General features: G+C 39.4%; 1 long non-coding RNA gene across 1 annotated transcript; it reads right to left on the reverse strand.

The window, feature by feature from the left end:
• Positions 1-639: 639 nt before the first annotated feature.
• On the reverse strand, positions 640-5,186 carry LOC113946220. The gene is made up of 3 exons (XR_003527354.1): positions 5,044-5,186; positions 4,753-4,875; positions 640-1,035 (listed from the first exon to the last, which is right to left on the reverse strand). It is a non-coding gene; the product is annotated as an uncharacterized LOC113946220 (long non-coding RNA).
• Between the last annotated feature and the right edge of the window lie 8,212 nt (positions 5,187-13,398).

Raw genomic sequence — 13,398 nt, forward strand, 5'->3', positions numbered from 1 at the left:
CTAAGTTTGTACAAGTAAAACTAAATAATAAGAAAATTTATCAAAAAAGTGTGGACAAATGAAGATCAAAAGGGTTTTAAACAGTCTATAAATCTCTTCCCTCCACTACCCAGTTTCCATGTTCTTGTATCTTCATTTGACCTTTAAGCCTAGAAGAATAAACTTGCACATCCAAAATAAATAAATGAATAAACAGAGTGGGAAAGTTTTTTTTCTTCTTGTTATTTGACCTCAGCTCTTACATACATCTTGTTCAATGTCTAAGCAAGTTATGCTAAATGAACATGAATATTATCCAGCACTTGTCAAGTAAGGTCAGCAACACTGAAGGACAATTACTTGTTGACATTTTTTAGTTAAGTGGTCATGTGCACGGCTCTTTGAGCTCAATTATCTTTTACTTTAGACTTTTGGATGCAATTTACTACGTTTATTTTTAATAACAGAGGGAGAAAGATCTCCCAGTTTCCTGCTCTTGATCCCTTTCAGGTTTCCAAGAAGCTTGGGCTCTTCGGACCTGCTTCCTTCCTAGTGTGGCCAATGGCTCCCAAATGCCGCACATCTCCAAAGCGAACCTGGCACTAGAGGGCGATGGAGACATACACTTTTGCCAATGTGTCTCAAATTGTTAGAAAGCAAAACCAGAGGAATAAGATATTAATTAGCAAGTTCTTGAAAGAGGGGTGTGCTACTTCTCTGCTCTCCTCATTAACTTCTGTTCTCATACCTTCTCTCTGGATTCTGCTTATTAAATTCTTGTCCCCGAATCCTGTGGTAGTTCTCCACGTTCCTTCCTTCCTGTTATTATCACTTCTTGCCCTTCAGAATTGGTGCTCTGTTTGCGTGTGACTTGAAACTTGTTTCCAACTCCTGATCAATGGTGTTGTCCTCAGAAGTCTCTCTTCTGTTTTTCAGTCTTTGTTTTTCACTCTGGTCTTTCCCTGATCTTATTCATTCTCCATCCATCTTTCTGTCTGTCCGTCCTACCCCTTACTCAAGGAATCACTCTCATCATACGTCCTGTCCCAGCCTGCACTGAAAAAATGTAAAAACCATGAGAATGTGAAAATAAGAGGTAGAAGGTACATCATCTTCTGTGCTAGTGATTAGGACAGTGAAAAGAAGAGGCTGCGCCTTGGTCTTTGTGCCTAAATTGTCCATCCATGGTATAGTACACAATTCATAAATAGGTACCATAGCTAGGATTTCCTGTAACCTGGATAAGTGTTGCAACCACTGAACTTTAGTAGCATTTAGTTTAGCTCCTTCAGGAGGAGTGAAGCATCCTTAACTGTTCAGTGATGATCTGAGGAGCCGGTAAAAGCAGCTTGACCTCTGGCTGAGGGAGGCCGAAGCCTGGATCATTTGCTGCCTAACTGCTAAGGTTACTGTATGAAATTGGATGGGTCTGAAAGAGATCATGAATAAGCCTGTCAGCTCCTGAACTGAGGCTCCTGAACTCCAGAGAAGACATCAGGATACCCTACACGGAGTTTCCCTATCCGTCAGCTCGAGGCTGCTCTGTGTTCATACAGGTATCAGTGTGCATTGTTGTGTATCAAAGGCAGATGGAGGAAACTGTCTTCTCTGCTGTGTGCAGGCAGCTTCAAAAGGTGAAGAGGTGCACTAGTGGTTAGGAGGCAGAAGTTGTTTGTGCCTGTGACTGGTGGTGGGAAGCTGTGCCTGGCAATGGGAAGCTGTGCTTGGTGATGGGAAACTGTGCCCCTGACTCTGCATGGCATGCTCTGCTGCTAGAGGCTTCTCCCTTTGAGGTTACCAGCTTTTCTCCATTTGTAAGCACCACATCCTATCAGAAATGTTGTGAACTGTGCTGGTGGCCTGATTAGGCTGTGTGGGATTAATCATGGGTTAAGCTGCTCTCAAGGAAAATTTCTTCTGATGCATGTAGGCAAAAAGAGAGCTGCCACTCAGTCATTTGCCTCAGTCCATACAGTTTTTATTATCCTTCCATGGCTTCTTAAACCTAGGACTTCAATCACATGGAAATTCATCCTGGATTTGTTACTTGAGAATCTTTTTCTCTTTACAGAAGACTCAGGATGAATTCATAGAAGAGATCTGTAGATCTGTCATCCCACTTTCAATATTCTTTTTCTAGTAGCAAATAAGCCACACATCCCCCACAGGCAACTCCAGGCTAGACCTTGTCTCTAGGGTCATAATTTCATAAAGGCACTTGAAAGAATGTGTGAGGGGAAAAAATAGAATAATAAGAAGGGTGGGAAAGAGACCCCTCTAAGCCACCATAATTTTTTAAGAGCACACTGAAAATTGCATCAGTGAACAACATGGTCCTGCAAATGGATGATTCAACTTGCATTTGCTTTTCACGGCTGCATGCCACTCAGTGTCACTTCACTCGCTCATGTCATATTGCCCTCTCTGAGCCTAATGGGCATATTCTCAGTTGCCATGAAGACAAAAACTCACCAGGTAAGTGATACAATGCTCCCAAACTCCATGACACTGTAATGCAGACAGTTCTTGAAAGCACCAATTTTTAAGTTATTAAGGTGACAAATATTTCCTTCTCCTCCAGAAAAAACAATCTCTCACCTCATCACTGAGAGATGTGATTCCAGCTGTATTTCCCGGGAAATGATATGATGACAGGAGGGTATATGATTGAGAATGAGAAGGTATTATACAGACTGGTATTCAAATTCATTATCAGTCAGTGAGACTGATGACTCAGAGTTAGAAAAAAATGAAACAACCAGAGAATGCGTCTCAGTCAGTGCTCATAACAAACTTGAATTCCCATTTGCACAGCTCATATACATGGGAATTACATAGCATGCTTAGAATCAATTTGCATATGCTGTTTCTACTGAGTCACACAACAAATAATGTATTAGGAGTGCATTTTAATGCACTATACAATCATACAACTTGAAATGCTGTCTGCTGTTAATGTGCCTTTTGAAGGCTGTGTGCATGCATGTGTATATGTTCTCACTTGCTCATTCCCACACTGTTCCTGTTAGCATAAGGAAGTCTTCTACCTGAGGAACCAGATTAAAAAGAGGTGAATTTGAGAATTGAGGAGTTTGGTAGATGTAAGAGATAGATATGAATCTTTCAAACTGAAGGTTTAAATCCCTTCTTTGGCACTGGAGAATTCTCTAATATGCATGCAGATTTCAGAATCTGGGCCAGAGTCCCTGCCAAGGCAGGCTCATGTGGTCTCCATCTGGCCTCATCCTCCAAAGAGATCAGGCCCTTCATTAAGTGCAGAACTGTGATCTCAGAGCTGACCAGAGCGGATCTACTTTGACAATGTAGTGTTTTTGCTGTGATGATTCACTAGTTCTACAGCTTGCTAAGTACCAAAGAACTCTAGAATGTGCTGCATCATTAGTTGATTTATGATCACTGATGGTAAAATCGAAACTTGACAAATATATCTGCACTTTGTTTTCAGTGATCAGAAAAGTAAAGCACAACCACTTCCCCAAAACAACAACTATGCATCAATTCATCAGATTAAGCCAAACAAAACTACATTTTGGATTTCAGCCTTTCTCTTGCCATATTGTCTGGTGAAAAGTCTGGGTGTCATAGAGGGGGAGGAGATCGACACCTTTGCTTTACTTGCTATTCAGCCATTTTCAACAACCATTCTGTCTTTGCTTCCAACAGAGTACTTGGAACAAATATTGTCTCATGTGTCTGAAGCGAGGTTGTGAGAGCTGCACAGGCTTTTTGAACTGTATAAAACTGAATAAGTGACAGAGGTCTTTCTCATGTCATTCTGTGCAAGTGCTCCTGATGCTGTCCCTTCAGTGATGATCTCCCCAGGATAGTACTGCTATCTTATTCCCTTCCCTTTCCTCCCCTTCCTGGGGATGATGGATGAATTTACGCAGACACTCATACATCATGTCTTGCACTGGGTTCTCTTCTTATCGCTGTGTATCAGACTTTTCAAGTGACTCAGAGGTAAATTAAACTGTATTTCAGAAGTGCAAACTAAAATACGTCAGGGCCTGTTTTCTAGCTGGAAGGCTAACAGCTAGAAATGTCCTGTGAATTTGACCAGCTTGGAGCTTGAATATATGTTCCTCATTGCTGGCTGTTACATAGCATTGGACTTGGTATGGATTTTATTATTCCATCTTCCATGAGTTATTAATGATCAAAAGTGACATGCTAAAAGGTTTACATTAAAATGTGCTATATGAGTGTTTACAAGACACAAACTTGAGGCAATTACCTCTCTTTTTGTCTTTGTTTGAATGGTTTAGATGGCTTTAACTGTTTTTAGATACTTAAGAAATGCTTGAAAAAAAGTAAGGAGGACCACATCAAGGGAGAAGAGAGACAGCTGGTTGTTCCAAAGATCACAACAGACACTGGTATCTTTGAGTAGCTAGCAGGTATTTAAAAAAACCACTTCACCGTGCTAATTTTAATAATAATATTTTAGAGTACTTTCTAAAATCTGTAAATGAAGAAAAGTCTTGCAAACATACACCACGTGGTTCTACTGAGAACATGGATGTCACAGTTTAAATCCTCAAATGTTCTTTTGCATATTATTTAAATAATTTGCTGTCACCTGGGTACTCCCAAGGCATACAGGAAATACTGGTTATTTTAGACACATTGAAATCACAACTTCATTGTAAAATCTCTCTGCAGTTAAGATCTCACCCTGGAAGACAACGAAGTCTTAAACTTTTACTTAAGAAGATAACTTCTTAAAAGGGTAATTCATCATGAGCTTACCTGAACAGAGCACAGTCCACTATTGTGTATCTCAACAGTTTCCTAACGTAATGTTCTCTCATTACTAATATTCTTTCCATAGGAAGGGTGCTAGGTTATCTCTGCATTACATAGTGCTTGATTCTGGAATAATAAAGAATTAACCTTAAACCTTATCCCAGAGGTAAAGAACTGCAGAATTAACTTACATCATCTACTACTTGGTTGTACTAAATGCCATAATATATAACAGCAGAATAACCTTCAGAAGGTTGGCATGCATAGGTAACACTAAAATACAAGGTGACATACATTGACTGTAGAGACCATGTTCTCCTCATTCCCTCTTGTGTGCTTTGTTAGACACCAGATAAGTTATTACTGGGTCAGAATTAACTTGTGGAGACTTTGTGTGTGTGTGTGTGTGTGTGTGTGTGTGTGTGTGTGTGGAGAGGGAAGGGATAGTTGGGACCTCACAGAGGTAGGGTGGTATCGTATCCCTCGTGGCAGCCATTGGAACCCACATGGGGAAGCCCTGGAGTAGCCGTCACAGACAGCCTGGGAAAACTATAACACGCCAAATCTCCTGCAGCCTCTAACCCAGCCTCAGACTGACAGATTCAGTGAGAACACTGCCCATCACTCTGGCCTGGAACCCCAGAGTGGCTGGTGGGTCAGAGACCCTGCCCGGGGGAGTTGGCCATGGGGATCAGAGCGGATAAAACCAAGGGCATGTGTTTGCCTCGTGTCGTGGCCCTGCCATCTGGTTGAGTGAGAGCCGGTCTTCTACAAGGCTCTCTTTCTTTCTTTCTCCTTCCCTCTTCTTGATCCTTCTCTTTCTCTTTCTTTGTTCCTTTCTTGATGCTTGGGGTAGTTTGGAGCTGGAGGGATTGAACTTTGATTTAAGTGTTGTTGTTGTATTGAATCTTGATTTAAGCATTGTGGAATTAGTTGGATTTTGCCTTAAATGTTGTGGATTAATAGTATATGTTGAATCATAGTGAAACATTTTTTGTCCAGCTTGTGTGGTGTCCTTTTGAACTTTGGCCAAGTCTCCTTATTTACTCCCCTAAGTTAATAAAGCAATTCCTTGGGAACAAGTCCGTGGCTTATTCTCTTGATGCTATCTCGAGGTATGAAAGAACCTTATATCTATATAGTAAACTTCATAGCCAATCCTGTGAACCAGCAACTCCCAAGGCTGGAGTTTTATGTGCTCCTCACTTCTTCTTTTGTACTGGTTGCTATTTATGTGGACATCGTATTGTAGAGGTACATACTTCTCCTGACTTTTAGGGAATAAATAAATGAGTTTCAAGCATGGTTGCAGAATTTGCTTGATTAACTCAAGAATGATGAATATCGAGTCTTACTGGAAAATCCATTTTAATGCGTTGTACAAACACTTACATGAGAGATAGCCTGTTGACTGTGTATATAATATTTTCTTTCCCACAGGCTGAAGCATATGGGGTTTAACTGCTATACTAGGAATAACACATCCATATTGCACATATGGCACAATGATGTGAGCAACACAGAACTAGGACACCATCAAGGAAGATGAAGAGTGGTTTCATTTAAACATGAACACACAGAGATGTGAACAGCAGGGCTAAAATATCAGATGTTTGGATAGAAACTGCTGTGGGAAGGCAGTGTCTTTGCTAGCCCTCACTGCATAAAGTAGAGGATGAGAAGCAAAAGCACTGATGGGCCTTGTGTTGGTGCTGACTAGGACAGATCCTATTCTGCAGTGACTGGAGAAAAAAACATAAAAGAGAATACAAAGAAAGACCCACTCTGAGTATTGCTGCAATTACCGCTTTAACAAGTTGCTGAATTCAGGCCTGCAATTTCAGCAAAAATGATGTGGACAATTTGTTCCCCTGTAGTAACATCTGCAAGCAAGACAGCTTGATGGCCTTTAATTGATGGGAGACCATCTTTGGGTGGATGAACATTTCTGAATGGGAAATAGGAGATAAAATTCTTCTAGCTTCAAAAAAAAAAAAAAAAAAAAAAAAAAAAAAAAAAAGAGTCAGGAAAACTAAGAGAGACCTTTCTGCAGAAACTGAAAAGTACATTTCAGAAAGAGAGTACCTATTCTCTAGAATTAGGGAAGTCATGTAGGGTGGAATTTCATCTACCTCTGCTCTCTTGGCCTGTGCAAGAACAGAGCCAACAAATGAAGCCACACAAAGAAAGCTTCAGAAGGAAAAAAAGAGGTGGTTCATTATGGTATTTGAGAAAGTTCTGGATGTTTAAAATATGCATAAGTGTAAGAGAACAAACTAACAGAAGAGAAGTTGCTTCAAAACACTTACAAATGCTCATAAATTTGTTTGTTTGTTTGAAAATATTTGTTGAAAGTTAAAAATTAAACTGGTTTATGCTCTCACATGAGCAACAGAAAGACATTGTCAGTTGTGTCTGATGAATGGGAGAGGAGAAGAAATGGGGCAAAGAGGACTTCTGTGTCCTTGAGAGGGCCTGGGAATCCAAAGATCTCTGTTTGGGTGAGCACAATGGTCCTCATGGACATTTCCACAGTTCGTGGAAAGGATTGGTTGCAAAGAAGGCTAAAACAGGCCTCAGAAATTGGCCATTGCATACAGTTATCCTCCACATCTCCCACATATTCTCCTTGAGTATGTATGCCCAATACTTCTTTGAGAATTCTGCTGAATTTATCAGTGGACCATATAAAATAGAACTAGATTAATTGTCTGCTCTAGAATTCACATAATAGGTAAGTTTTATGAATGCTTCAGATGCCTGATTTAGAGTGGGACTCTTAGTCTTCCTCCCTTTCTTAGGCTATAATTCTATAAACTTAGTTGCACATCCACTGTCTTTAAGGAGTGAATACTTTCAGACAGCTTGAAACTGTATTTTTGAGATGATATATTTGATTATAAGAAGAAGTTTTGCAAAAAGGGGTTGATTTTTCAAAAATGCAGGTGCAGCTGAGCTGAAATTATTAATGAATTTAAACTAAGTAAAAAAGAGTTACTCCATCTCTCTTTTTTTTGAACACACATGAAAAAAGAGAAATACTACAAATATTCAGCTTTTTATTTTAACAAAAAAAAAAAAACCCGAGCCAAAAAAACCCAACTCAACAAACCCCCTTATATCTCTCCCTTTAAAAAATGAAGTAAAGTACCACATCTTTTTCCCAAAAAACTAATTCTGCAAATATCTCCTTTGCATCCATGCAGCTGATGGAATGTAATGTGCTGAATATCCTTAAATGATGTTTACTTAAATATCTAAATTACATGAAAGGTACCAACAACTTTAATATTTTTTCCCCCAGACATGCATATGCAAAGGAAAAAAAGGTGGTTTATTTAATCTGGCCCAGCACATTTCTTGGAAGACTGATAACTTTTGATGGAAAGCTCAAGATCTCTCAGATTTCACCTCACATAATGGTGGATTATCAGTATAAAGGTAGTTAAGGTCAATGCTTAATGACCATACTGATTCATCACCAAATGTTTGTTTACTGTCCTTAGAAGAAGGAGATTATATCTGCTGTTTTTAGCAGGTCATGCCACTTTAACAGACATTTTTCTCTTCTCTTAGAAATTTACCCCACCCCCTAATGAGCTATTAATCAGAAATCAGTGGACTAGTGTAAGTCTGTGGGAGATGAGATGAAGATCTCTGGAGACACCTTTCATCCCATTTTACTCCTTTTATGGGACCTTAGCTTCTTTTATAACAGCTCACTATTTAATAGCCACTGTCATTTTAGCCTGGAAGTTCAAAAGACCTATAAATTGCTTGACACAGTTTTTCTGTCACAGAACAGGAAGGCTACAATAAAATATGATAATGAATTAATAATCAATAATAGCTGACAAGGTTTCTTCTTGCTTTCCCCTGTGAGAGAGCTTGAGTAGTTGGACCACCAGAGGGTTTGTGTCTCAGAGTAGAGGGCCGCAAGACAGAGATAAAATTTTGGATTTTTCTCCTAAAATGTCCTGTAAAGACATTTTAGGAGAAAAATTTAGGAGAAAAATTTTCATAGCTCAGACTGCTGTTTCATAGCCTTAACTTCTCTGCAGCTAGATTCAAATGAGAAGACCTAGAAAGGTAGGTCTGATAGAACATCAAAGCTGTTATTGCTTTAATTGACATGACTTTTAGCCAACGTGCAGATGATGAATAGCTTTTTTGTTTGTAATGGGGTATTTTTCCTAAGGAGGAAACAAAAACACATCTCAGCACATTCTCTTTTAATCTCACCCAGATGTGGAATAGGTTAGAGATTTCTGATTACTGTCCTGCTTACCTTCTGTTTTTTGTCCGAATATAGAAAGTGTCCACTCCTGATTGTGGTCTCAGCATCTAATGATACTAAAAAAGTGAATTAAGGGCTTTTTCTGTGTGCTCAAGAACGAGCAGCTTGAATTACTTTGTACCTACTCCTTCCTGTCTCAGGGCTGTCTCAAGGTTAGCCTGGAAGGCTGTGAAAGGTTGGCAATTCAATATGCCTCAAACAGCATGAATGCACAACACTTCTTTGAATATGTGAGTTAAAAATCAATCTGTCTTTATCACGGAAGCATCTAGCACTGTATTAAGTAGTGTGACAAATATCTGTCACATGAATTTAATTTCCTCTCTGTTTGATTTGTTTTCACTCATTGATGCCTAAACTGTATCAACTAAACAGCCTCAGAAGATTTCTTATTGTACTTTTCTCAAAGACCTATAGACATGGTGGATACTGTATACCCATCTGCCACTGCTGCTACTGTCATGTCTTGGAATGATAAATGCTGCTATTTTCCAGCAGGTATAGGGACAACACTTTGAGTCCTAAGGGGTGAGACAATGAGTTATGAAGCATCAAGCAGCTAACAGACATCTTCAACACTGCCTCTGCCTCTTTCAAGCTCCCATAGCTGTTGTATATGAAAGAAGTGGCATAAGACTTTTCCTTGGCTTGGGTGCTGTGCTCCACAAGGTGTGAGTGATTCCCATGGATGAATTCAAGGATATCACAAGAAGAACTGGATCACAGAATGGCTCTGTGGAAATATTTTCCTGCAAGATTTGAAATATCTTATTTACTGCCTTACAAATAAGGATCAACACCATTCTTCAAATCCCAGTAACATCAGCGAAAGCCTGCTGTATATATGGATGCTGTATGGCTTCCATATGGGGAGGAACACTTCCCAATCCACTGGTTTGACAAGGAGGACTGCTGCTGCTAAAGAGAAGTCTAAGCCAGATTATTTCAGTTGTTGCTGCTGATAAACGGGGCCCAAATGGGTAGCTGCTAATAAATGTGGGCTGCAAACCCATGTAAAGTGATGCTCAAGGAATGATGCAAAGTGGTGTTAAAGCTGAGCAAACTCAGAGGTGCGTTTGGTGCCAAGACAAATTTACCGTGGGTGGTAGAACATACAGAGTATTTTAAAAGAAATAACTGTTATATACATTTGTACCTCCTATATTAAAATTAGAAATTCTTCAATCTTAGGAGAACCTTTAGAAAAGTCAAAAGCAGAGTATAAAATATGTTAGAAGTGAATTTGACTCTGAAGGTTTCAGAAATGGTAGCACCATGGCTCCCTAAATGTAAGTACTGCTGGTTTTCTCTGCCTTGAACTACTTATTCAATTAAAATATTAGTCTGCATGATAGAGTTTGTTTAAGTAATTTGCTCTGAGTTAACAAAATCTTCAGCTTTATTGTAATAATTAATTCAAAGAAAAGACATTGTTTTGTTGAACATGTTCTTTTTTGCTGGGAATACTTAATAAGTCATTAAATAATATCACTGCTGTTAAGAGCACATTGATGTTATCAGATCACTGTATGTAGGTTGCTGCTGGAAACACTACATGATTGTACAGGGGTGGAAGGAATTGCAGACACCCCGTGGTGCTTCTCAGTTGTAACAAATCAAAGTGTGGACCTTGCTGCCTTATCCAAATGGGTGCTCAGTGAAATGCTGAATTCCAAACATAATGCTGCAAATTCCCCATATCTAGAAATCTGAATATTTAGAGCACTTCTAGAGAGATCTAGAACCTCTGTGCTTGTTTAAGCATCTAAGAAAAGACCCAAGCTAATAATTTGAGCATGGCAAGAGCCTGTCTTCAGCTCCAAAGCAACATAGCACAAGGTAGCCATACCCATGCCATTAAAGTCTCTCACTTTTCCTCTCCCCACTGAAATTACAACTCACCTACTGGAAGGGTTCCTGGTGCATACCAGTGCCTGAAACAAGACTGAAAGACCACTAGCTGTCTGAAAATGTGCCAGAGTCCTGCCAACAAACGAGAAGGGTGGATTTCTGAATTCCATCATTCATGCCCATGCCCTAGCACTACTTCCTTAACATTCATAACTTGAATTAGGAAGGCTGTATCCCATAGGAGAATAATACAATAAATCTCACCTCTCCAAATCACTGTGCAACAGATTATTAGTCACAGTGTGTTACATTTGCCTGTAACAGAAAGTTATATATACTGCAGCTGCTCTGGTAGCTGAGCACAAGAACCCCAAGGAAGTGACAGTTTCAGGATGCTGCTGCTCCTACAGGGCAGGAAGAGCACACTTTTGTGCTTTCTTTGGCTTTTAGTTTTTCCCTCAAGTGACTCTGAGACTTATCACATGTTGCTTCTCTGCTTGGTTTAAACTTTACTATGAATTATGAGGCATTATTAAGCCTCATTCTGCTCTTTTTAATTTCACCTGGTGCATTTCTTCTTCCAACTGCCTTTCTAATAAAATTCCCCAATAACACTCCTGACATTTATAAAAAGAGAAACAAATGAAATGTTCTGGCTTATTTATGGTCATTCACTCTGTGCTGGTCGATTGCCACTCCTTGCAGGGTTGTGTGTGAATTAAATTGTTCACTACTCAAGACCAGTGTATTTAGATGGCTACTCAATCCTGTGCAAAACTTAAAACTTCAATGTCAGAGTCTGGATTGAAGCCACACAGAGAATTTGGCCCTTAACACTGTTTTAGAGTGAAAGATGATGTTTAGAGAGCAATGCTGAGATATTGGACTGCCTTCTATATATTCAAAACCCAGTTTTACAAACTACAGAAACTTTTATTATTTGAAATTACTCCAGCCAAGAGTTACATTATTGATGACATAACTTCAACACAGACAGTGGCTTGAACATTCCCAGCTGGAATTCCTACTCCCAGCAGTCAGACGTGAGGTTTATGTAAAGATGACAATCACCTCCTGACTGTCGACTTTTCCTGCCCTCTTAGTAAAGTATGTTCCTGCAGGGCCTGAGCTAAAACCCATATAAAGTTTATGGGACACTTTGTACCAATACCTTTGAATGTTGCATCACTTCAAAACTTTTTTTTTATCCCAGGCCATTTTAAGGCATCTTTTATAACTAATCACCAAGGACTTTTACCTACAGCTACAGCTGGAATGACAGAAATAACCAAATAACCACAATGACATATTTTGTACCACTGACTACAAGGACTGGTTTGGCCATAGATCATGACTCATTGGAGTCATGTGAAACCTGCCACAGTGTGTAATATTTACCACAAGTAAGAGGACTTCAGGTTTTTAATTTTTTTGGCTAGCAGGCTGTAGCTGTTCCCACAGCGAGTACCACGGCATCCAGTGGAACCTTGGAAATCTCAGCATCCAAGTCAGCTCTTCCAGGAATCAAACAAATTGTTCCAGGGAGTCTAAGTATTTGACCATGAAACAAGTCCCCTCTCCATTTAACTGAGGCTAGATGCTCAGATTGTACCTTTTGACTATGTTCCACATAATAGGCCATAATAAGCAACCAGCTTACTACTTTGAAAAAAAATTCCTTCAGAAGTCTGCCTGTGTTCTGGGATGCTCTTCATTCAAATCCCTTTATGGCAAAGCACTAACATGGGAGAATACGACCCGGCAAAATACAAGCCAAATGAATTATATTCAGATTACCCAATGCCTTTGAGAAGTCACTGTGGAGGAAATCATATATTTAAGGCTAGTGTGAGAGACTATAAAGGAAAACACATTACTCATGTTGTTTTTATATGCTTTTATATTGGAACATAGAATGAATATAAGAATGAATATGAAAATTTTCCTTTAGTCAGAACAGACTTCATTCATCCTACCTAACTACCAGTGGCTGTCTGAAGTCCTCAAGAAAATATCTTAATCATGGTATACCTGTTTATGCGTTGTGGTATTATGCCTGGTAGGTATCATGGCATATCTGTTTTAGGATGAAATTGTGTATGTACTATTGTATAGTATTGGACAATCATGAAAGAATGAATAGACAAAGATTTCAAAATTTGATCATTGGTACAAGATAGATGCAAACCTCTTTGAGGGAGTCCAGAGAAGGGCAATGAAGATGGTCAGAGGACTGGAGCACCTTTCCTATGAGGAAAGCCTGAGAGAGCTGGGATTGTTTAGCCTGAAAATGAGAAGATTCTGGGAAGCCATTATTGTGACCTTTTAATTTTAAAGAGAGCTTAAAAGAAAGATTAACAAGCCTCAACTTTATATTGAGGCCTCTAGGGTCAGGACAGAAGGCAATAGTTTAAATTGAAAGAGGATAAATTTAGACCAAAGATAAGGAAGAAATTTTTTACCGTGAGGGTGGGGAGATACTGCAACAGATTGCCCAGAGA

This window comes from Corapipo altera, unplaced genomic scaffold (genome assembly GCF_003945725.1).
Source record: "Corapipo altera isolate COAL_440 unplaced genomic scaffold, ASM394572v1 46, whole genome shotgun sequence".
Classification (NCBI taxonomy): Eukaryota; Metazoa; Chordata; class Aves; order Passeriformes; family Pipridae; genus Corapipo; species Corapipo altera.